The 21,899-nt window shown below is 48.4% G+C and overlaps 2 protein-coding genes across 3 annotated transcripts in view; one reads left to right on the top strand and one right to left on the bottom strand.

The window, feature by feature from the left end:
* Nucleotides 1-21,899, bottom strand: part of TG (thyroglobulin) — a 244,300-nt gene that overhangs the window by 38,360 nt on the left and 184,041 nt on the right. The window lies entirely within an intron of this gene.
* SLA (Src like adaptor) overlaps nt 1-21,899 on the top strand; it is an 81,675-nt gene that overhangs the window by 30,774 nt on the left and 29,002 nt on the right. The window contains exons 1-2 of one of the 2 annotated variants that reach the window (XM_026495384.4): nt 9,163-9,296; nt 16,853-17,118. The gene's annotated coding sequence lies outside the window, so the exon portion shown is untranslated. Of the gene's footprint in view, nt 1-9,162; nt 9,297-16,852; nt 17,119-21,899 lie in introns of those variants that run through there. The other variant, XM_057307998.1, reaches the window with a different exon arrangement.

Here is a 21,899-nt window from a genome sequence, read left to right as displayed (position 1 = left end):
CTTCCACATGCACTGGGCAGGTTCTCAATGAAAGGTGGTGGCATTATTACCATCTTATCTCGACTTAGTCCTTAGGACCAAGGAGGAACCTTGCGGCCAGAGTCAGAGGTGAGGCCAGTGGTAACCCAAGCCCAGACAGAGCAGAGCACATAGGGTGTGGATCCTCACAGCAGCAATGTCATCCTGGGGTCTGGGAGCCGTTTCTGACAGCTCTGAGCCACGCAGAATGGGGGGTGGGGTCGTCTATATTAGTTTTCTGTCCTCAACCCATTTAGGTAAGCTCAGAGTCTCCTGTTGTCGGTGGGGTTTGCTACAAAACGCACAAGGCAAGGTCCCTGCGCCGTTGAGCTCCGGCATCTGTAACACACAGGGTCCTAACGCCTGAGCTCAGGGTGAGAAGCAGCAGCTGTGAAAGTAAATACCCAGCCAGCCCAGAGCCAGGAATTCAACCGCGGTGGCAACACACAGGGGCAAGATGATTCCACCCGCGGGTTTCTCTCCGACGACGAGGGGTGGACCACTGGATCTGCTTGGTCTTAAGAGAACACACAAACGTGTGCAGTCAAGGTAGTCAAGGTCAAAGCCCCAGGGTCTAAATTGCAAAGCGAGCTGGCAAACTGCAGGCCCCGGGGTGGGGCTGCTGAGCCCCCCTTGGCTGCAGGTAGGCCTCAGGGATGCGGACGTCGGGAAGGGGCCCTCTAATGTTTTCAGCACTGTGTGTGGCTATAAAAAGCCCGAGCTCCCGATACCGTGAGGAAGTGGTTAAAGGCGTGGGTTACAGCGATACTGCACGATGGCTTAGAGAACTTTCCTCTCCCTCAAGTATGTTGTTTTAATCGATCTTGCTGAAGGAAATGTCTTTCTTCACGGAAAATCGGTGGTTAAACAAGTCAACGGCCGGCTGAGCCCTCCCTTTAAAACACTTGGATGGTGAGCAAAGGATGGGGCCGGAGCAGGGTGAGCCATGCAGAGCTTTACAAAGTGCAGGGGCTTCGGGGACAGAACAGGGTTCGCAGCCGCGGCCTGTCTCGAGTCCGTAGACCAGGCTGTCAGCCCTGTCTGAAGCCAGCAGAAGGACCAGCTTCACACTCCAGCCCTGTCACTCGCTGAGGGAGGGATTCAGGGCAAGTGACTGACATCTGGGGGCTTTGGCTACTCCTGTGAATGGGAATGACACGCAGTGCTTTAAGAGTCATCATAAGGACATGCACAAGATGGTGGGGTTCCTGTGCACGGCGGGGGGTGTATTCACATTGTGGTTAGCACCATGGGGGCTGACGGGACCCCTGCAGGGTGTGGAGGCAGGGGGGTCTTCAGCCTGCCTGGTCACACAGCAGTCTCACTGCCAGCCCTAGGCCTGTGCTTATCTAAATCTGACTTAGCTACTAAAGGGCAATGAGTTTCCGCTTGTTGTGTGTGTTTTTTTAACTTCAGAAACAGTGCAAGGCAAAACCACAATTGCTGACCACTGCTTTTTCTCCCTGGAGCCTCTGAACATTGTAAGGGGCCTTGATCTCCATGAGCCACTGTAGTCACCTCAGAACCAGGACCTGTCCCCATCCAAGCACACGTATGGGCACAAACAGTCACAGACAGAAAGATACACTCACAATATAGTCACACACAGAGACACACACGCTCAGGAACACGCAGTTGCAGGCAGACACACACAGACATACGATAACACACACATACACACCAGAACTTCTTGACATGGACAGCCACTCCCAGGGAGGGGGGGTGGGAGGGATGGCAGATAGGTTCAGGGGACTGATTACCCACATGAGCTAGCAAGGAAAGAAACTGGGTCCCAAGTATCCCAGCAACCCCAGAACAGGGCCTGGGACTCAGAAAGGTAGGTTTTGAGTGAGTGAGCCAGTGACTGTGTGAGTAAGGGCAAGGATGGATGGATGGATGGATGGATGGATGGATGGACGGACAAATGGATGGAAAGATGGATGGATGGATAAATGAATGATGGATGGATGGATGGATGGATGGATGGATGGACAAATGGATGGAAAGATGGATGGATGGATAAATGAATGATGGATGGATGGATGGATAAATGGATGGATAATGGATGGAAGGATGGACGGATGGACAGAAGGACAGATGGACGGATGGATGGATGGATGGATAGATAGATGGATAGATGGACAGATGGATGGATGGATGATGGATGGATGGATGGATGGATGGATAAATGGATGGATGGATGGATGGATGGATGATGGATGGATGGATGGATGGATGATGGATAGATGGATGGATGGATAAATGGATGGATGGATGGATGGATGATGGATGGATGGATGATGGATAGATGGATGGATGGATAAATGGATGGATGATGGATGGAAGGATGGACGGATGGACAGAAGGACAGATGGACGGATGGATGGATGGATAGATGGATGGATAGATGGACAGATGGATGGATGGATGGATGGATGATGGATGGATGGATGGATGGATGGATGGATAGTTGGGTCTATTTATTCTCCTGAGTGAAAAGGGGCATGTGCATGAAGGGATGGTGAGAAATAAAGTTGAGAGGACTTGGAATCCAGCCTAAGCAAGAGATGAAATTCAGAGGGTGGTAAACCATAGCACACAGGATAGCGATGGGGAGTGAGGAAAGGCTTTTGACCAGGGTGTTGCAGAGAGCATTTTAGGAATGTCATTGGTCATTTGTCCTTGCATCCTTGGCACTGAAAACAGTGCATGGCACTCAGTAGGATCTCAGTAAGCGACTGGCCCCTGAAAACTTCTGACGATGCATTTCTGATGGCAGAGATTGGGATGGTTACTCCTTTACCCCCAGAGCCTCGCACAGAATGTGTGCACCAGAGGCCTTCACTAAACATGGATCCAGCAGAATGGGACTGGAACAAGTGGCTGGATGGTCAGCTGTCAGGTTGAGCAGGATGAGTGGGAGAGAGCGGTGCTGAAGTGGGGAGCCCAGCAGAAGCTTGCAGGGTCTGAGGAGAAAGGATGAGGTGTGAACCAGGTGTCATGTGCAGTGCTCTACACCAGCTCCTCTCCTGGGAAGGGGTCTGACCCAGAGGCTGCCACCAGAATATTGTAGACATTTGAACCGGGCAATATTACTGAGCTTCCCAGACAGCTCAGAGAGAATTCTGGAAGCTAAGGCAGACAGAATTTTTTTAAAGCTGTCACACATCCACATTAATGCTAGTATTGTCTTGAATATTTTCTACACTGAAATCATCTTCCTGATCCCCAAAAGCATGAGCTTAACTCTAATTTGTAGCACTTCAGTTTTGGCAAAACCACAGTCACAGGGATGATAATTAACAGAACTTCGATCTTGAAATGCTCGTCTCTGGGCCTAAGAGCACATTTCTCCCTCCTCTTCCTCCTCTTTAGGAATCAGCACAACTTGGCTTTACTGGGTGAAAGCACAGAGAATTTCAACAAGAAAAACAAGGGTATAACTTAGCCCTTGCTAAAGCCCTTCCAATATCATCGATATTATCGCGTTGCTCTTGCCTTGAAGGGCCTTGACACCAGGTCCTGGTACAAACCCCAGCCTGGAAGAGCTGTGGCTTTCCCATGACGCTGGGCTGCCTCAGTAGATGACTGATGTCATGAGAAATTCTTGGGCATCCGTTGCCCCTCCCCATTGCGTATGGCCCCACCAGCTTCTTGGGATAGTCCAACTTTATCAATTCCCAGAGTCCCCTATTAATTCAGGGCGAGGGAGTGATGGATGAGTTTTATTGGCTTTTTGTACTTTCCAGAGTATTCTAACTTTTTTCCAATAAATTTATATTAAATTATAATTAGAAAAAATTAAAAGTACATTTAGAAGATCAATTCCATAATAAAATGTAACTGAGTCTTGTTAAGAAGAGAGCACTCGTTATCATTTATCATGTAAGCTGATCATTGGGCAAGTGGAGTGGCCAAGGCAATGAGACGTGGGACAGAAGGAGGACCCCTGAGGGAGAAGGGAGGTGATCCTGACTGTGAGGGTTCGTCCCAATGACCAGCCTGGCTGTCATCACAGTCTTGTGAAAATGCCAGTCCCCTTCACACCCTAGAAAAAAGTTGGCCTGTATTGTCCTACATCCATTGGTGTCACCTTAGTTTATTTAAAGGTTAAACAGAACAACTTTTGGAATTTGTGGAGCAAAAATAGCGGCACAAAGATCCATGATAGAAAATCTAGGTGAGCAAAACAAAGAAAATAAAAATTACACATAATCCTCCCAACAAAGGAACACCACTGTCAAATACTGTTAGCGTGTGTGTGTGCCTATAGCTGCATGTGTATCTACTTATATTTACATATTTATATGTAGGAAATAAGTGAGATCATATTGGTTCTAAACCTGTCTTTTTCACCTGACAGTCAATTGTGAATATCATGCTGTGCTGTTGCCTATTCAGTTACGAGACTGTTTCTAAAGCCATTGTGCAATCGGGTACTGAGGCTGCTAGGGAGAGTCATTGAGAGGGTAGGAGCACCTGCAGGCCGGGGAATGTGACAGACTCGGATGCAAATCCCAGCTCTGCTTTGTCAGTGTTTGATTGGAGACTCTTTCTTCAACTGTCAGAAGGGCGATAATGATACTGAGAGTTTCCCCATAGGATTGTCGTAGGGGAAGAAATGAGACGATTTTCATGTAATGGTAAGTATGCAATAAATGATAGCTACTATTGCTTCCCGTTTTATGATGTTCTAGACAATCCTGCAATGTACATACACCTTTATAGAGAAATTTATCCACATACCCATGACAATTTCCTCATACAAAGGCATTCCTAGGTCAGAGAGTATCCTTTTCTTCTGACAGATGATAAACGATTTATTGCATGAACTGCTTGCATAGCATTTTAGTGGTTTCTTACTAAAGAGATACCATGTGAAAATATGAAAAGAAAATATTTTTGTATCATATATGCATGATGAAGACTTACATAGGTTTGAAAGCTATGTTTCTTGGCATCTAGAGCTAACTTGGGAAAGTGGTTTTATTGAGATGTAACTCATGTATCGAATAGTTCGTTCATTTAAAGCGTACAGTTCGACGGTTTTTAGTTATATTCACAGTCATGCCACCATCACCATGATCCAATTTTAGAACATTGTCAGCGTCCCACAAAGAAACCATGAACCCATTAGCAGTCATTTCCCAGTCCCACCCCCACGCCCAGCCCCAGGCAACCACTAATCTACTTTCTGTCTCTGCAGATTTGCCTGTTCTGAACATTTCATATAAATGGAATCATGCAATATGGGGGCTTTTGTGTCTGGATCCTTCCACTTCATCCATGTAGCTATACCCTGTTCTGTTTAATTGCTGACTCATATTCTATTGTCTAGATACACTATATTTAGCTTATCTACTCATCAGCTGGTGGACATTTGGGTTCTTTCCACTTTTGGGTGATTGTAAATAATGATGCTGTTCAGTTGTGTGTGCGTGCGTGTGTGTGTTTTCAACTCTGTCAGTTGTGTACGTAGGAGTGGGATTACACAGTTATGTGCTTACTCTGTGTTTAGCCTCCTGAGAGGCTGCCAAAACGTTCCCTCAAGCAGATGCATCGTTTTATATTCCCACAAGCAATGTTTGAATGCTCCGATTTCTCTACATGCTCACCAATTCTTGCCGTCTCTTTAAAAAATTATTAGGAGCATAGCAATCCTAGTGGGTATAAAGTGGTATCTCGCGGTGGTGTTGATTTTCACTTCCCTGGCATCTAAGGATGTTGCGCACCTTTCCGTTTGCTCATGGACCATTTCCAGATCTTCTTTGGAGAAATACCTACTCAGATCTTTTGCCCATTTTTAAATGGGGTTATTTGTCTTTCTGGTCTTTTGTTAGAAGCGTTCTTCATATATTCCAGATACAAGTCCCTTATCAAATATACAATTTGCACATTTTCCCCCATTCTGTCTCTTTCACTTTCCTGATGGTAGCTTTTGCAGCTTCATATTTTTAACACTGAGGAAGTCCCGTGTATCTGTTTTTCTCTGCTGCTGATGCTTTTGGAGTCATAGCTAAGAAACCATCACTTTACCCCTGCATTCTACATGGAAGTATTTTTAAGACCTTTTTCTTTTGTTCACAATGTGCTGCCAAAGTGCCCTCCAGGGAGACTGTGCCTTGGTGCATTTTGTTTGCAAACTTAAATTACCCACCGGCTGTGTCTGCACATGGAGGAGAACGAAGAAAGGTAGCGGCAGGTAGTAGGAGCCCACTGTGTTCCTTGCCCTTTACAAACTATTCTCAGTGTGTGCTTACTAAACCTCTGATCCGAGCAGGGAGGACTTCTGCCCCATTTATGAAAGAATGGCAGAGGCTCAGAGAGGATAAATGACCTGACCCCAGTCACCCACTGCTTGGAAGCTGGATTCAGGCTGTCTCCAAAGCCACTGCTCCACCCAGCCTCCATGTGCCAAAGGGAACAGGGATGGAGGCAAATTTCTGTACTCTTCCTTCCTTCTCCAGATACCTTGGCAAACCCTGTTCTCCACATGGCTCAGCCACACAACTGTCCCCTTTACCTATGGAGATACAGTGTGGAGGTCTCATCTGCACATTTGGGGGAAGCTCTCCAAGGCGGTGGGGGGACCTCCCAGGCACTTCAGCTTGGGGGAGGGGAGAGGAGCCAAGCCTTGGCTCTGCCCTTTAGAATGGAGCTAGCTCTCCTGTCATGGTTTTCCTCCAGGTTCCTGCGGACTTCACAAAATGCCGTTTTCCATCTGTCACAAACATTACATCTAATTGTCTCCGTCACCTTCTGGCTGTCAGAAACCATTTAAATGCTTGCCACTGAAAAAGTACTGATTTCGCAGGCAAAGCGATCACCCGTTAAAAGTGACACTGAGTGATGACTGACACAAGGACAGGCCCCTTATTTCAAAGGGATTTTATAAAGAGTTTTTCCCTCCGTTCTCAGTCAGCGATTCCTATTGGTATAGGTTGCCTTTTAAAAATAATTCCATAATTAGAGCTTGCAAAAGTACCCAGATGTTTCTTTCCAGTCACTTAGGCCTGTAGCTTTGTTTCAGGGACCAGCTGGCCCATAAAAAGGACCAGGGCACCTTTAGAGAAGAGAAGGAATGCACTGGCCCTTGAGGATTATAGCCTGGGGTTGAACTGTGGCTTTGCCATCTTCTTTTTCTTCGGCTTCGAACGAATTACATCTCTACACCTCAGTCCCTCCACTCTAGGGCGCTTGCCTCACAGACTTGTTGCGAGAGGTGCAAGAAATGTGTTGTGACGAGCTCTGCAGGCTGCCTGGCTTCTAATACTTCTGCCAGTCTTGGTTCTGTTGCTATGACCAGCAGGACACCTGCACGCCTGTACATCATTGACCAATTCCACCTAGTCCCGCTTTTAAAACCTTGCAAACAAAACCCCTGTAGAAAAGCGATAAGAACGTGAATTTAGAAATCAGACGCATTCGAACCTCTATTATGTTGCTTGGCGGCATTGTCATTTTCGGGGAAATCAACTAACGTCACCAAATCCGTTTTGCAAGGGTGGGATTTTATCGGTACCTCTGGGGTGTGTTGTGCAGATTGGTGAAGTTGACGCATGCAAGGCACGCATGGGCAGCCCTTGTCCAGCACCGTGTCCTTGTACCTCATTTCACGGTGGAAAAATGGAAGTGGAGAGAGGTCCTCCCACAGGTGCCCCTCCCCCAACACTGGGAGAAAGAATGGAAGCCTTGCCGCCTCAATTCTACTCCACAGGAGAGATCGAGCCACTTGTGTTCCCTGCAAGTTTTGACTCTTGCAGTCAGCCATGGTGTATGAAGAACTGCCCCAAGAAATAGGAGGGTCTGGAATATTGTCAAAGCTAGTGAAGACTTCTAGAAGTGAGAAAGCCATGTCCAATTACTATTTTCCTCCCAGTCATCTCTGGACTGCCTCCCTCTCTCCATTTCTCCCCTCCTTTACGTTCCTCCTCCCTCCTTCTTTCAGCAAATGCCACCGGCCAGCTCCGAACCAGAAGAAAGGGCTCACCACACCTGCCCTAGAGAAGCATGGTGTGTGCACACGGTCTGAGGTTCTGGTGGGTATGTGTGGCCTCGAGAGTGCAGGAGAGGAACTGGCCAACTCCTGTGCCTGAGGGAGGTCAGGGTGGCCGCTCAGAGGACAGTGCACAAAGGCCGCGACTTGGGCTGCCTGGGTGTGATCAGAGCACAGTCCTGGGGCCTGAGCCTCACACACCAACCCTCCCCAGCAAGGCCTGGTGTGTTCACACGGGCCCAGTGTTAGCCACTGCGGCGGCTCCTTCCTTAGCTTGTGTTAGCCCCAGCGGGGCGAGAGGTGTGAGCCCAGCCCCCACCCGGTACAGAGGACAGCCCTGACAGCCCCTGGCCCGTAATTCAAGGAGACTGTCTCCCCAAACTTTCCGACACAGACACTCCCAGGGGATGCTTACTAAGGTGCCAGTGACTCTCTATGAACTAAATAGTTATGAGTCATTTCCAACACCCTCCCCTTTAAATGTGTCAGGTGGAAGCAGATATTAATTATTATAGTCGTAGAGAAAATGGACAGAGCATGGGCACCGGGATTGGAGAAATCTTACTCAATCTTGCATTGACAACTTGGTAAGTGGCTTTACTCTCAGGGTCTCGGTTTCCCCATCTATAAAATGGGCCTATTATGTCTCAAGGTATGGCATCAAGAGCATGGGCTATGGGGCCCATCAGTCCAGGTTCAAGTCCAGGAATCCTTTCTACCTGCTGTGCGTCCTTAGAAAAGTGATTTAAGTTCCCTGTGCCTCAGTGTCCTTGATGTAAGACGAGGATAAGAAGAATCTTCACCTTGTTTATTTGTTGAGGTGAATTCAGGAGACAACAGGGAAAGTGCATGTATGTGTTAGGTTTCTAATAAGTAAAAGCAATCACTAAAAGCATAATCGTTACTTCACAGAGTTCTTCCCCAAATAAACTCAACGAAAGCACCAGGCAGAGCGCAGTGGTTACTATTTATAATGTTATTGCTACTCAAACTAAAATAAGAAATAGTGAAATAATCCTCCAGTTGAAAGAAGGCTTGCAGGGTTGAATTTTGTTCCGGCCAAGGATATTTTAAGCCACTGAGCTTGTTTGTCCCTCCCCGTCCCCCTCGGCTGCCACCCGTCGCTGCTGTAATTAGCTGTTGCTCAGTGGGCGACGGGGTAGACGCCGACCAGCAATTTCACACCCGTCCTGCCACTTATGAATGCCTGACACCATTTCAAAATCACATCACAGCCGGTTCCAAGCTTGCTCTCCTTAGGTACCAGCAGCAGGACCTCGTCGTGAGTACGAAAGCTCATCTCCCAGAAGCTAGGGCATCCCAGAATGAAAGCTCGGGAGGGGACGCCAGTGAAAGCCATCATTGTTCAGTCACAGATCTTAACCCTGTTTTGTGCTATTAAAGCACGTTTAGAGGTAGCTGGGCCTGTGTCTTTGATATGTTTCAGGAGATGAAAGTGCCAGGGCAGAGCGCTTGGGAGACCTGACTCGGTTCACGATGGGAAGCTGATCACAGAGGCCTTATCGCTCTGTGTCCAGCCAGCTGTGTCGGCTGTCCCCCCCACGCTGTCCCCGGGCTGTCCCTGGGACACAGGCTCTGCTCTGCTGCGGTGAGCAAGGCTATTATCAGGACAGTTCCATGTCCGTCTTGGAGCACTTTGATACGGCAGCTGCCGCAGGGGATCAGAAAGCGATGAAGGCCTTGAGGAAGTCTGTGATCTACAGGGAGGGGAGGGTTTTGTTTTTTTCAATTTTTTCTTAAACCTGCTCCCTCTGTCCTTCCCTCCCATTCTCCCTCCCTTCTTCCCTTCCTTCCTTCCAGTAACACATCATGCTCCCTTGGGCTGTGAGAGGGGCTAGTGCTGGGTGTGTCAGTCACTGACAAAAAGCTGGGCTCCCTGACTTCATGGAGCTTACAGCTTTTGGAAGTCAGACCAGCAGAGAGATGGGAAAATGAAGGTGTTAATGAGAGACCCTTGCACAAATTATCTTCCTGGAGCCTGATGCCACCCAGCGCCACCATGCACCGACTCTCACTCTGGTCTTTGTTCTTAAGTGGAGTTCACAAGGACCTCTGTGCCCTTCCCAGAAGCTGGACTATATATTTGCCCCGGGACAGATAACATGTAGCCTTTCAAAATTCTTTCTAAGATCCCTCTTTGTTTAACCATGATGCCTGTCTCCTTTGTTACTGTTAGAGTCTTGGTCTTCCAAAGGAAGTGTCCAAGATAATCCATGGGAACACAAAAAGAAAATTCTAGAATGTAGTATTTAATGAGTCTTATGCTTTAAAAATATTTTTATATTTATAATGTATATCTTTGCAGAGTCATCTGCATATATAATTAATGACAAAATGTGCATATATGGGGTACTTCCTCAAAACTCTTACTGTCTGGGTGCATAATTGAAAGTTTGGAGATGATTATATCAGACAACAGGAAGAGACCTTTTTCTTGGTGAGCTGAAGAAAGGAGAGTCCAGCTGGGACATCCCTGTAGGCCTACAGTGTCTGCTCTGTTCATAGGAATAAAAATGATCAGCAAATGTTTTGCTTCTGGGACAGATGCAAGCCATTCTGGCAAGGCTCGGTGGCAGACAGATGGCCCCATATCTGCCATCCCTCTTGCCCACCAATGCCACATGGCAGGAGCCAGTCTCAGGCACCAGCCATTTGGATCATTGAAGAACTGTACCACTGGGCAGAGGACAAGAGCAGGGGGAGACATGGCGTGGCCTCACCTTTTGTAGGGAGTGAAGGGAACATGAGCCCTGTAATGAGACTCTGACTCAGTAAGATGAAAGTTCATCAAAGCTCTGGCTGGCCCCAACAGGAGACTCATCCCTGATTCTGGCAGATTCTAAGATGAGGGGAAAGCCATTCTAGGTCACTGGAACAACAGGAGTAAATTCAGAGGCAAAAGCCAGCAGAGCCTGTCCAGGAGACAGGAGAAAGGGGAAGGTGACTGGGCAGGCAAGTTGGGGCAGTGAGTTTCAGATGAGAATCTGTACAAGGCCAAGGATGACGGGGGGCCATGGAAGCCTGGGGCAGAACAGCACTGAGACTGAAACGATTTGAGGAGGGGCTACTGGTCAGCCTGTGCCAGATGCATTTGAGAGGGGCCAGGGGACCACAGGAGGCAGGATGACGGATGAGTGGCAGATGCTAAAGTCACTTCCGCCTCCAGACAAGATGCAACTGAAGTCATCCCATCATGAAAAACAAAACGAGAAGGCACAAAATGAACATCCCGGCTGGCCCTGTCAAATGTCTCGTTTTGATGGACAACTCTCATGTTCAAGGTTGAGCTCAAAGTCACCCCTCCATCAAGCCTTGGCTCCCCTGCAAGCACCAGCCATTTCGTCTGGTTTCCGTTATCTCTGGAGCCTCCACCATGCTGCCCTGCCATTGTGGTTCATCCCTGACCCCTGTTTGACTCACACTGAGCTCCTGGGTGGCTGGGCACATGTCACCATCACCCCTGTCCCCCTAGAGCTTAGCCTCATGGCTGGCCTGAGGTTAATATTCATTTAATATAACCCTCATTTGAATAAATGAGTGGCTCATTTAGATCTAGGAAAGAGGTTGTATATTGGGACATGAGAGGAAGTTTGTCAGGCAAGCAAAGTTATAAAGACTGAACTTGAGATCCACTCAGAGAACTTTCTGAGCTCTGAGAAACCCAGTGACCTCTTTATCAACCCTCACAAAGCTGGGAAGAGGTAAGGTCTCCCCCCGAAGTGGGGTTCGTGGGTTAGGTTGAGCAATGACCAAAGACAACAACTCCAGTGAATCAACACGTTTGTGCAACCCATTGCAGCAGAGCACCACGGCAAGCAAGCTTTCACTTTTCTCTCTCCTGAGAACACTGCCATGTCAAGAGGCCTCTCAAAGAAACACACAGAATCGCATGACATGTGGCTCCCATGCCTGCTGGAGAATTCAGTCCATCCAGGTGGACCACTTATCCATCTTTGGAGATGGTTCCAGAAATAGAAACAACTGCCATCTCTAGAGAAACAAGAGGGTCTGATCTCTCCTGGATGATGACCATGGTTAGCTTACTGTCTTCCCCAGAGGTGAATAAGTCAGTATTCACAACCTACGTGCTTTTTTTCAGAAGGCAGATGCAGGACCTTCATTTATTCATTTAATTAGTGGATAATGATGGGTCATTTCTTTTGGGATAGGCTCAGGGTGAGGACCTGCACCTGCCTTCCCAAGCGCATGCTCCACTTTGAAGGGCAAGGGAGACATTCATCTATGTGCCTTGCACTGTGCTAGGTAGTCTGTATACATGGTGGCGCAGACCCTCAGTCCTGGGAAGGACTGTGCAAGGTCTCACAGCTCCCAAATATCTTGAACTCCTTCTCTTGCTCTTGATTTCAAATCCATGTGTCCTATTCCCGTGAGCAGTTAATACTCCAAGGAATGTTCCGAGGAGGGAGCAATCACCTTTGGTTGGGGGAGGTCTGGAAATATGTAAGAACAAGGTGAGCTCTGGGTTGGGTCTTGCACGAGGGAAGACATCCCCCACAGGTGGGGGAAAGGCCAGCAGCAAAGTTCATGACTTTGGCAGATAGGCAAAGGCCTATCTGACGTGCAGAGGGCCACATAAAGTTCTTGTAGTTCAAGGCCACAACAAGGCCTTGAACGGTGATATTGCCATGGGAGGGGGGTGGAGAACAAATGTGACAAGCACTGAATGCCAGGAAAAGGGATGATGTTGGTCCTGTGGGAAATAGGAGTCTTCAGCAGATGCTCGAGGAGGGCACAAGGCTAGAAAGGTGTGAGGGAAGCACTGGGACGTGGGAAGCCCCTCTGGGAGGCAGCATAATAGTGACAATGGGCGACTCACCTCCAGAGGCTATTGAGCAGGACCTGGGTGGTGTCCCTCATCAGCTGGTTAACGTAGAGCCAGCAAGCTAAACTCTAGGAACCTCGGTCTCTTCAGGTGAGGTCCAGACATACAGACTACTTAGGAAGAATAAATAGGTACCGTAAAGAAGAGCCAAGTCTCTTTCGTGGCACTCCCCAAATATCAGTTCCCTTCTGGTCCCTGAACACTGCAAGCATTCCCTGCCCTGTGATTTCCTAATTTTCACATCAGTGTCATTCTGGGCTCATTTCAAAATTCTCTTCCCAGGCGAGACTTCCCCTTCTTATCCCCATTCCCTCAGGTGCTTTCTACGTCATTAACTGTTCACATCGCTAACTCAGCCCCTAGAGCGGCACCTAACACACAAAAGGTGCTCAACAAATATTTGTTGAATAAATGGTTGAATGAATGAATGAGTCACTTACCCAGCTCTGGGAGGGACATAAACTTGGCTCTCAAACAACTTCTAGTTTGCATGGGATCTTGAAGGTCATATGGTTTCACCCTTTTAAACATGAGAATCCCCTTGACAGTCTTATGACACTGAGCATCTGCTCATGCAACTTCCCTCCTAAGTGCACTGGCCTACACTTGACCGTCTCCACTGAGAGGGAGCTTATCAATTCCCGAGGTTGCCTTTCTCATCTTTGAACCTTTCATTTATGGGGAAAAAAGGCAAAATATGTTTGAGTAGAACCAGGAGTCTGCTAATACTGGACCAAGTTGTAAACCATGGGGCTTACACATCCCACTTCTGCCACAAGATCCTGAGTCGCCTTAACTTTCCAGAACCTAGAGCCCCTCTGCAACCCAAAGCTGGAGAAATGGGCTTCTTAGTGCTTAGGCTAGGAGGCCTTCCAGTCCCCCAAATGGGGAATGTAACACCTGGCTCCTGACAATGTGAAGAACATGGTGGAACATTCCATTCTAGTAAGGTGATGACTGCATCCTCATACTTAATCGAGGCATCATCAGCCTGTGAAGGCATCTTCTGGGGCCATTAGCCTGGGACCTAATAGCTAATTAACTGGCAAACCTTCCAGACGTCGGGTGCTTTCTACACAGATGGGCTTGAGCATCTTTCGGAGCCCTCAAATGTGGCATCGTGACACACTGTCACCGGGCTGGAGCTGACCCTATACTTTCACTTGAGGTCCTTGGTGGGGGCATCCCCTGCCAAGTGTTTCTATGTCTTTGTTTCTTGTACTGACTCAGAACATCAGTGACCTTGAACACCGACAATCTAATCTGGTCCCACCAAGCCTTACTGCCAGGTGCCCATCTGGAACCAGGAGTCCCCGCCTCTCCGGGCTCCCTCCCTATTGGCATCTTTCTTATACTCCCTTGGGGTTTTGACAGTGTGTCTCTTTCCTCCACTAGATCAGAAATTCCTTAAGGGCAAGGAGGGATGGAGCCTCACTCGTCCGCATCTGAGTATTCCCTCCCTGTCTGTGTTCCCAGGTCAGGTTGGACACATCAGAACTTCCCAACTGCCATAAGTTCACTAAACTGAGCAGCATTTGCAATCCATGAGACGCTCAGGTTGATTTAGTCAATGCTCCCATACCTCTGTGGGACAGCTGTAATGCAGTGGTTCTCAGTCATGGGGCACTTTTGCTCCCTAGGGCACATCTGATGATGCCTGGGACATTCTGGTGGTCACGACTTAGCAGGGGTCAGGGCTACAGGCATTAGGTAAATAGAGGCCAGATGCTATTGAATATCTGATAGTGCACAGCACAGCTCCCCTCGCCCTCCGCCCCCTGTCCCCCACCCTCTGCCACTAACACACACAGCAAAGAACGGTCTGGCCAGAATGTCCATAGGGCCAAGGTTGAGAACCTGTTGGGAAATTGGAAACAAAGGTCTAAAGTTGGAGGTCACTTGCAGAGACGGGCACATAGGCGCTTGGCTGCCCTGGCTTCACCCCTGCTCTTGCTGATAGTGGCCTAGGGCTCCCACCTTCACACCCACTGGTTAAGCCACAGCTCAGCTCCCATGCGACAGAGTTGGTGGTTTTAGGAACATTTTCTCAATCTCCCTCTGTTTCCTGGCAGTTACCCCCAAAGTGAGAAGGAGATAAAGAAACAGCAAAGCCAGGGGAAGTTAGTGGCACCCGCCCCATCACCCCCGCCTCCCCCCCCACGCAATTACCCACTAGAAACAGGCGGAGCAAATACTGCAATCCTGGTCGCCAGGGGCTGCAAATTCTGAGCTTCTCCTTCTGCAGCAGCTTCTCCTGTTCATGGGCTGTGTTCTCTCATGGAGACCCCTCTGTGGCCCCTTGTCTGTCTGTCTTCTGCCTCTGCCATCAGACTTGGAGCTTCCCCAAACCCTACAGCCTGTGCCAAGCCACAAGTTCCTCCTGCTTCTCTTGACCTGGCTTGTCCCAGGCCAGGTCCGAGTTAATGGCACCTCCACAGACAGGTCATCCCCCTACCACTGGCCACTTGTGGGAAGTAGCTCCCCTCCCAAACCTCTTTTACTCCTCTCTGTGAATTTGGGGGGAAAACTCCACTTTGGTGTATTTCTGCCCCTCTGTTCTTCCCCATCTGGATCTTTCTCAACATTTCCTTTGTGCCTTCCTGGGCTGCCTTGAAGACAGTGGGTATTTTCACAAGTTGCCTAAGAAGCAACTATCTAGTACTGAGTTCTTTTCAAGTTTAGAAGTGGCCCTGATGTTTTCAACAGATTTGACAAGTGCACTGAGCGAGGTGTCTAAATGACTGTCCCCAGGTGGCCTTGTCGATCCTGCTGGGCTGGGGCAGCGTGTCACCAGCCTTGGACACTGGTCCTGGCTCTGCGTTGGGACCGGCTGTGGGATTCTGGGAAAGCCACTGGATGTTCTGTTCTGTCATCTCTGTGAAGTCGGGGGTCAGTCGGGGCTCTTGGAGGGTTGTCCCAGCCCTGGCAGGTAAATCACAGGCAGTCCTGCCACCAATAAGCCTTTAGCCCCGTTGTGCCTGCGCTTTCCCACACACCACAGAAAGACACATATACTATGAATGGGGACACATGTACTATGAATGGGGAGCTATATATTATTTTTTTTAAAAAATGTCAAACCCATCAGAAAGTTAAAATATACAAGACACACATGCTCTTCACCTGGATTTAGCAAATGTTAGCATTTTGCCACATTTGCTTTCTGCCTCTCTCATTGTCTTTTCCTTGACTTATATTTCTTTATATTTTATAGTTCTTTTTCTTTTAGCACACCATTTGAAAGTTGCAGACATCATGACATTTGGCCTCCAAACACATCAGTGTGTATCTCCTCGAGAACCAGTACATTTTTCCGCATAACTGCAGTGTCATTATCACGCCCCAGAAAGTTAACATTGACACAATATTATCAACAATGCAGTAGCTATGTGAATACTCCCCACCTTCATCCCAAGAATGTTCTTTCTAGGTCTTTTTCCTTGATCCAGGAGCCAGGCAAGCATCACACACTGCATCCAGTCGCCATGTTTTCTTAGTCAATTTTAATCTAGAAACTGCGGGGAAGCTGACTACATTTCATATCCTTTCTAGCTTCTTCTGGTTGTAGCACAGCAGAGGGGTTGCTTGCCTTGCCCCAGAAGGCTGGTGGGCAGCTTCTTTCTGTATGGGTTTGATGCCTACTGTTTCACACCTCTGCCAATTAAACACTGTCTGTGGAAGAGCCCGGGCATAGGTTCTGCTCCAGGGCCCCTCTGCAGGGACATAAAAAAGCAGTAATGACCAGGAAACTGAGAAAAGACAAGCTGCGGACCTGAGCCCCAGCCTCCTTGGACCCAGTGAGCTCTGGGGATGTGTGAGAGCAGCCTCTCAGCCTTCCCTGCCTTTTAATTACAGAAGAAGTTCCCAGCCTCCAAAAGCCTGAGCATGGCCCAGGCATTTAGAATCAAGCTGCACATATTCCCAAGCGCTTTGTAAAAAAATTAATAATGCCACGGTCTTCCCTATCCTTACAGAGAGAAGCCTGCTCAGAGTGGTTACTAAAAACAGGAACCTGCCCTTCTGCAAATCCCGCGCGCCTTCCTCATTTCGAGCAGAGGAAGTGTGTGGCCGGTTTAGCAACCGCTGTTCTTCTTGATAGCCTGAGTTTCTCTACACCCGTGGAGGCCTGGCCTCCTGCTCACTGCGCTGGAGACGCAGCAGCTGATGGAGAGACGGTGACAGTGCTCCTGGCAGGCCCTCTGCAGCTACTCCCAGGGGAGACCATGCCCAGCTTTTGAAGGTATCACAGGGGACACGGTAGGGGCTGGGTGGGGGGAAACCTCAAACTCCTAGACCCACAACTAGCAGAGCATTGACTTTCTGGGGACAGAAAAGCACTCTGTGAGATCAGGCAGGATGATATCTCGAGTGAGGCCAACACCAAACTCAGCACCCAGCACATGGCAGCCATTCAGTAAATATTTGATGCAGAATTACATGTGGCAAGACGGGCTGGGGACCTTGGGCCAGGGACACTCCTGCCAGAGGAGATTTTCTAGCTAAGGAGCAAGAGCCTGGCACATAGTAGGCTTTGTACTAAGGGCAACTCACGCTTGCTCTCAGTCTTCCTAGCTGTATGAGCTTGGGCAAGACATTTAAACCTCTCCAGGCCTTCATTTTCTCCCCTATAAAGTGAGAATAAAGGGACCCAGTTCAATAGGTATTGAGCAGATTAAATGAGCTAACAAACACACAGTACCCAGGCCAGTTTCAGACACATAGTAGGTGTTCAATAAATGCTATCCACAGGGAGTCATGACATCTAAAAGGTGCATGGAGCCCAGGTAGGCTGACTGATCACAAAAGTGCTTCCAGGAGTTTGGGTGTGCGGATCTTTGGGAAGATGCCAATGAAAACCAATAGTAATAAGCAAGAAGCAGAGTAGGAGGCATGTATATGGGGGTGGGGCTGGGATTAAAGGAAAGGCAAAGAGGTGAGGTATACAAATTCTGAAAACACAGAAGGTTAGCATTAGAAGAGATTTTGAAGAGCTAGAATTCCCTAAGGAATGTGGTATACTCCGCATTCTTTTAGGTGCCAACATATCCAGAGAACCTAATGCCAGCAAGATGACCTGGGCTTGGGCCTCAGAGCATCCTAAATTGGGGCCATGCTTGTGGGTGCAAAGGGATGGTGTCTGCCATGCTGAGCAGCCAGGCAGGGGCGCCATGTGAAGAGTTATTTTCCCGCAGTCCTCAGAACAATCCTGCAAGGTTATGAGTATTACGTGCTTTAGACAAATGAGAAAATGAGGCTCGGAGAGGTTGAGTAATTTGTGGAAGTCACACAGCTGGTGAGAGGCTCTAAGGGCTCCGAGGGCTGAGGTGGGGGAGGGGAGAGTCTCAGCTACAGCAACCGCATGAAGGACCAAATTGTGTACTAAAGCCGTGCTCTTTATTTTAAGAGAAATATATCCCATACTCTGCAAATTGTCAATCTGTGGTTTGCTATGAGAGGCTGAGCTGCAAACCTATGAGCTGGGCTATCATCCTTTTAAAACTGGGGAGATAAGCCCTAATCAAAGTTCTGGCAAAATCCTTTGCAAATGATTTTCTCCAGTTAGAAGAACGCTATTCAAGAGTGTTTGATGTGTCCTAAAAAGTATAATAATAATAATAATAATAATAATAATAATTTTTTAAAAACTTGCGAAATAGACGGAAATCTATTTAGACTTCTGTGTCTTAAACAGATCTTAGAGTCAGGGCAGCAAGATGGCTTCATGGAAAGTCACTGATGTCATCAGCTACACCTGCGCCAACATTCTGGGTCAGCCGCCAAGGAGCTATGTGACTCTGAACACGTCCCTTTGCCTCTCTGAGTCTTATTTTCCTCCTCATAAGAAGAAGACCTTGCATGTTTGGAAGAAGTTTAAATTACATACCATATATAGGAGATGTTAAATATTAAGCTGCGCTGGTGGCAGCATTCCCAACCCAGACAATGAGAGGCCGTCAGGCTCCCCGGGCATCCCCAGGTAACAGACGGGTGACGGGCAGTGTTCCGTACAATGAATCAAACCGTCCAGCTGCGGAGCAGGACACTCCTTGATTGTTCTGAATGCTTATTTCTGCTTGTTTCTCTGTGTGATGTAACTGAAACAGACACGGCTAGGTTTGATTTGTAGCAAACCGGCATCATTTTCCTAAAACAGAAAAAAGTTTCCCCATTCTTGAGGTTTGGAAGTCGCAATGTCTTTCCAAGGGGAGGGTGTCTTTTTAAAGACTTATAAGTCTCCATCGTGTTAAACCCTCATCAGCTTCGTGCGTTCACAGGCGGTGCTGGTTTTTTTCAGTTTTCATTCGACATTCAGCAGGAATTTATTTCGCCCAGCTCTGACAGAGGCTAGAGCTTAAAATTCTCATTAAGGCTTTCCAGCATGTCAGGCCAGACCATTTGGTTCTTGTCAGCGCGCTGAGTGAGGGGCTGTGAGTACATCCATCCATCCCTCCATCCCTCCCTTCCCTTAATAAATATGCATTGAGGCCAGACCATGTGACCCACTTCCTCCCTCTCAGCTCCCCAGGCGTTCCGAAGGAAATAAGTACCCTGAGTCCAAACCACTTCCTCCCATCTGAGAACCACCAAGGGAGGGGGCTTACTTCATTACGGTAACTGAGCTACAGACAGAAACCCTGGGGCCTCGAAGGTTCAGCGGCTCACTTTTGTTGTCAAACAGCTTTGCAAAGTCATACTTTCCTCCATGGCACTGTCCAGGCAGCAGGGACCGTGGCTGGAGGCCTTGGGGTGTGGCCGGCGGGGCAGGTGGAAAGGCATCAGAAGAAAGAGGGAAAAGCACAGCCCAGCCCCCCTGGGCTGTGCCAGGCACTTTGCAGACAATACCTTCAGCCACTCAACCAAATGAAGTGAGCGCTTACTACAAGCCAGACCCCTGCTATGTAACGTTTTTTTTCATTGAGGAATATACCAGATAGGCACTGTGTTCTCAGGAAGTTTACAGCTGGGGTAGGGGTGGGTAAGGCACACTTAAAGAAACAAATGTGTTATGGTGTGTGCCATGAAGGGAACAAACAGGGCCCAGGACAGAGAGCAGGGGGACCCGTTTGCTAGTGAAGCTCATTCAGTGTAATTCTCACATTACCCTGGGCAGTAACGGTGCCCCTTCCCAATTTGCAGACTTGCCAGCTCCCCCACTCCTCCCCCACGCCCAGCCAAGGCCTCCAAGTCACACAGACGATCATTCATTGTTTACACCCTCCGAACACGAACTCCAAGCACCCGGAGTGTCAGACTCACTTCTTGCTCTAGGCTCTATCCGTACACCTCTGGGTCCATCTGTGGGACACCTACTACGAATACGACCCCCTATAGTAGCACCATAAACTTCTCATCAAAAAGGGTGAGTTCAGCTTTATACAACCCTCCGCCCGTTCCCTGATGCCGAGGAGGACACAGTTAAGAGCCTTGCTCTGGATCCAGGTGTCTGGATTCAAATCCCACCCCCACCTCTTACCAGCTGGGTGACCTCTACCAGGTTCTAGAGATGCCCTGGCTTTCGTCTCCCCAGTTATACAAACGGCATAATGATAGTGATGTGCCCTACGTAGATTTGCCGTGGGGATCAAAAGGAGAGTACCTATAAAACACTTCGTCAACACACATGAAGCTCCTGTTTCTCTCCTGTTGCTGTATCCTCAGCCTCATGGGGAGCTGGCATGGCTCTGTGATGAACCCAGGGAGCCCTCCATCTGGTCTACCTGCTATTTAGAGGGGAGCAAACTGAGACCCAAAGAAGGAAAGTGGCTTGCCCTAAGTCTCCGAGAAGTTAGCGGGCCCACTATGGGTTCTAAAGATATAATGTATGAGAAGTAAAAATTAGGAAAAACTGGCGGGGGCGGGGGATGGGTTAACTCTCCCTCTTCCCAGGGCTGCAGTCACCCATTCAAATGATTTTATGACCCAAAGTTGACAGCTTACCCTCAGTACCTCCGGGCTCAGAGCAGAGGGACAGGAGTGTGAGGGAAGAGCTGGACAGCTGGCTCTTTGGCCGGCCACTATCCGTGAGCAGCAGTGGCTTCACCACGGTCAGAAGCAAGGGGGCTTGAGGACCTGGGCAGCACGCAGATTCCCAGGCTCATGTGCCTTCTCTGGCTTCCCCAGCAATCTTAGCTCTCAGAGAGTTTGTTAAAAGATTTAAAACATTATTGTGCTGGGATGAAGGTAGTGGAAGGAATCAGGGTTGGTAGTAAAAAGAATCAGGGTTTGAAAGCTGGCCCCACCACTGAATGAGCTGTGTGACCCTGAGCAAGTTACTTAACCTCTCTGAGAATCCGTTTCCTCGTCTACAAAATGGCAGCCTCTCTGGGCCATCAGATGAGCCAGTGTAATTCAAATACCTAATTTAAACCTTCCACATAGTGGATGCTCATCGAGATTAGGGTCTCTTCTCCTTTGAAAACAATGGGGACGTCTCCAGGCCTCTGTTCCAAATAAGGGTAACAGTCAGAAGAAAGTCTCTTCCTGCCACTGGTGCCTGGAACCGCGCATACTGGCTTCTAAGAGCCGCTTGTACACATCTCTTCCTAACTCCACATTTGGTGATGTCACAATGTAAGCTTGAAATCAGCATGGTGGGAATATTTACACCACAGAAGTGAGCAAACACTACAAATTAGACTCTTCCTCCCTCCCCCCATCACTGTTTGTTACAATTTACTAGGACACCACTAATCCACTCTCTCCCAGGCACAATGTTTTTCCACTTTCCACCTATCCCGTTTTGTTTCCCTCGTGGAATAGCTTCTGTGTTCCAGCCGCGAGTAAAAGCAGATCTGACCACTGTCTCTACTTACAGCCATTCCTCGAACAATCACACAAATAACTGTTCCAATTATAATTCACCTAAAGGGCAATGCAGGGTTCCTAGGGAGGTGAAAACAACAAAACAAAACAAAACAAAACAAAAAGCTTGTAGCTCAGTGTTTCACCCCTGACAGCACATGCAAACATCCCAGGGTCTTTCTAGAAAGACCAGTGCCCAAGCCCCACTAGGGGCAGCGT

The sequence above is a fragment of the Ursus arctos genome, unplaced genomic scaffold (genome assembly GCF_023065955.2).
Source record: "Ursus arctos isolate Adak ecotype North America unplaced genomic scaffold, UrsArc2.0 scaffold_6, whole genome shotgun sequence".
NCBI classification, from domain to species: domain Eukaryota; kingdom Metazoa; phylum Chordata; class Mammalia; order Carnivora; family Ursidae; genus Ursus; species Ursus arctos.
This window is presented reverse-complemented; position numbering and strand designations above follow the sequence as displayed.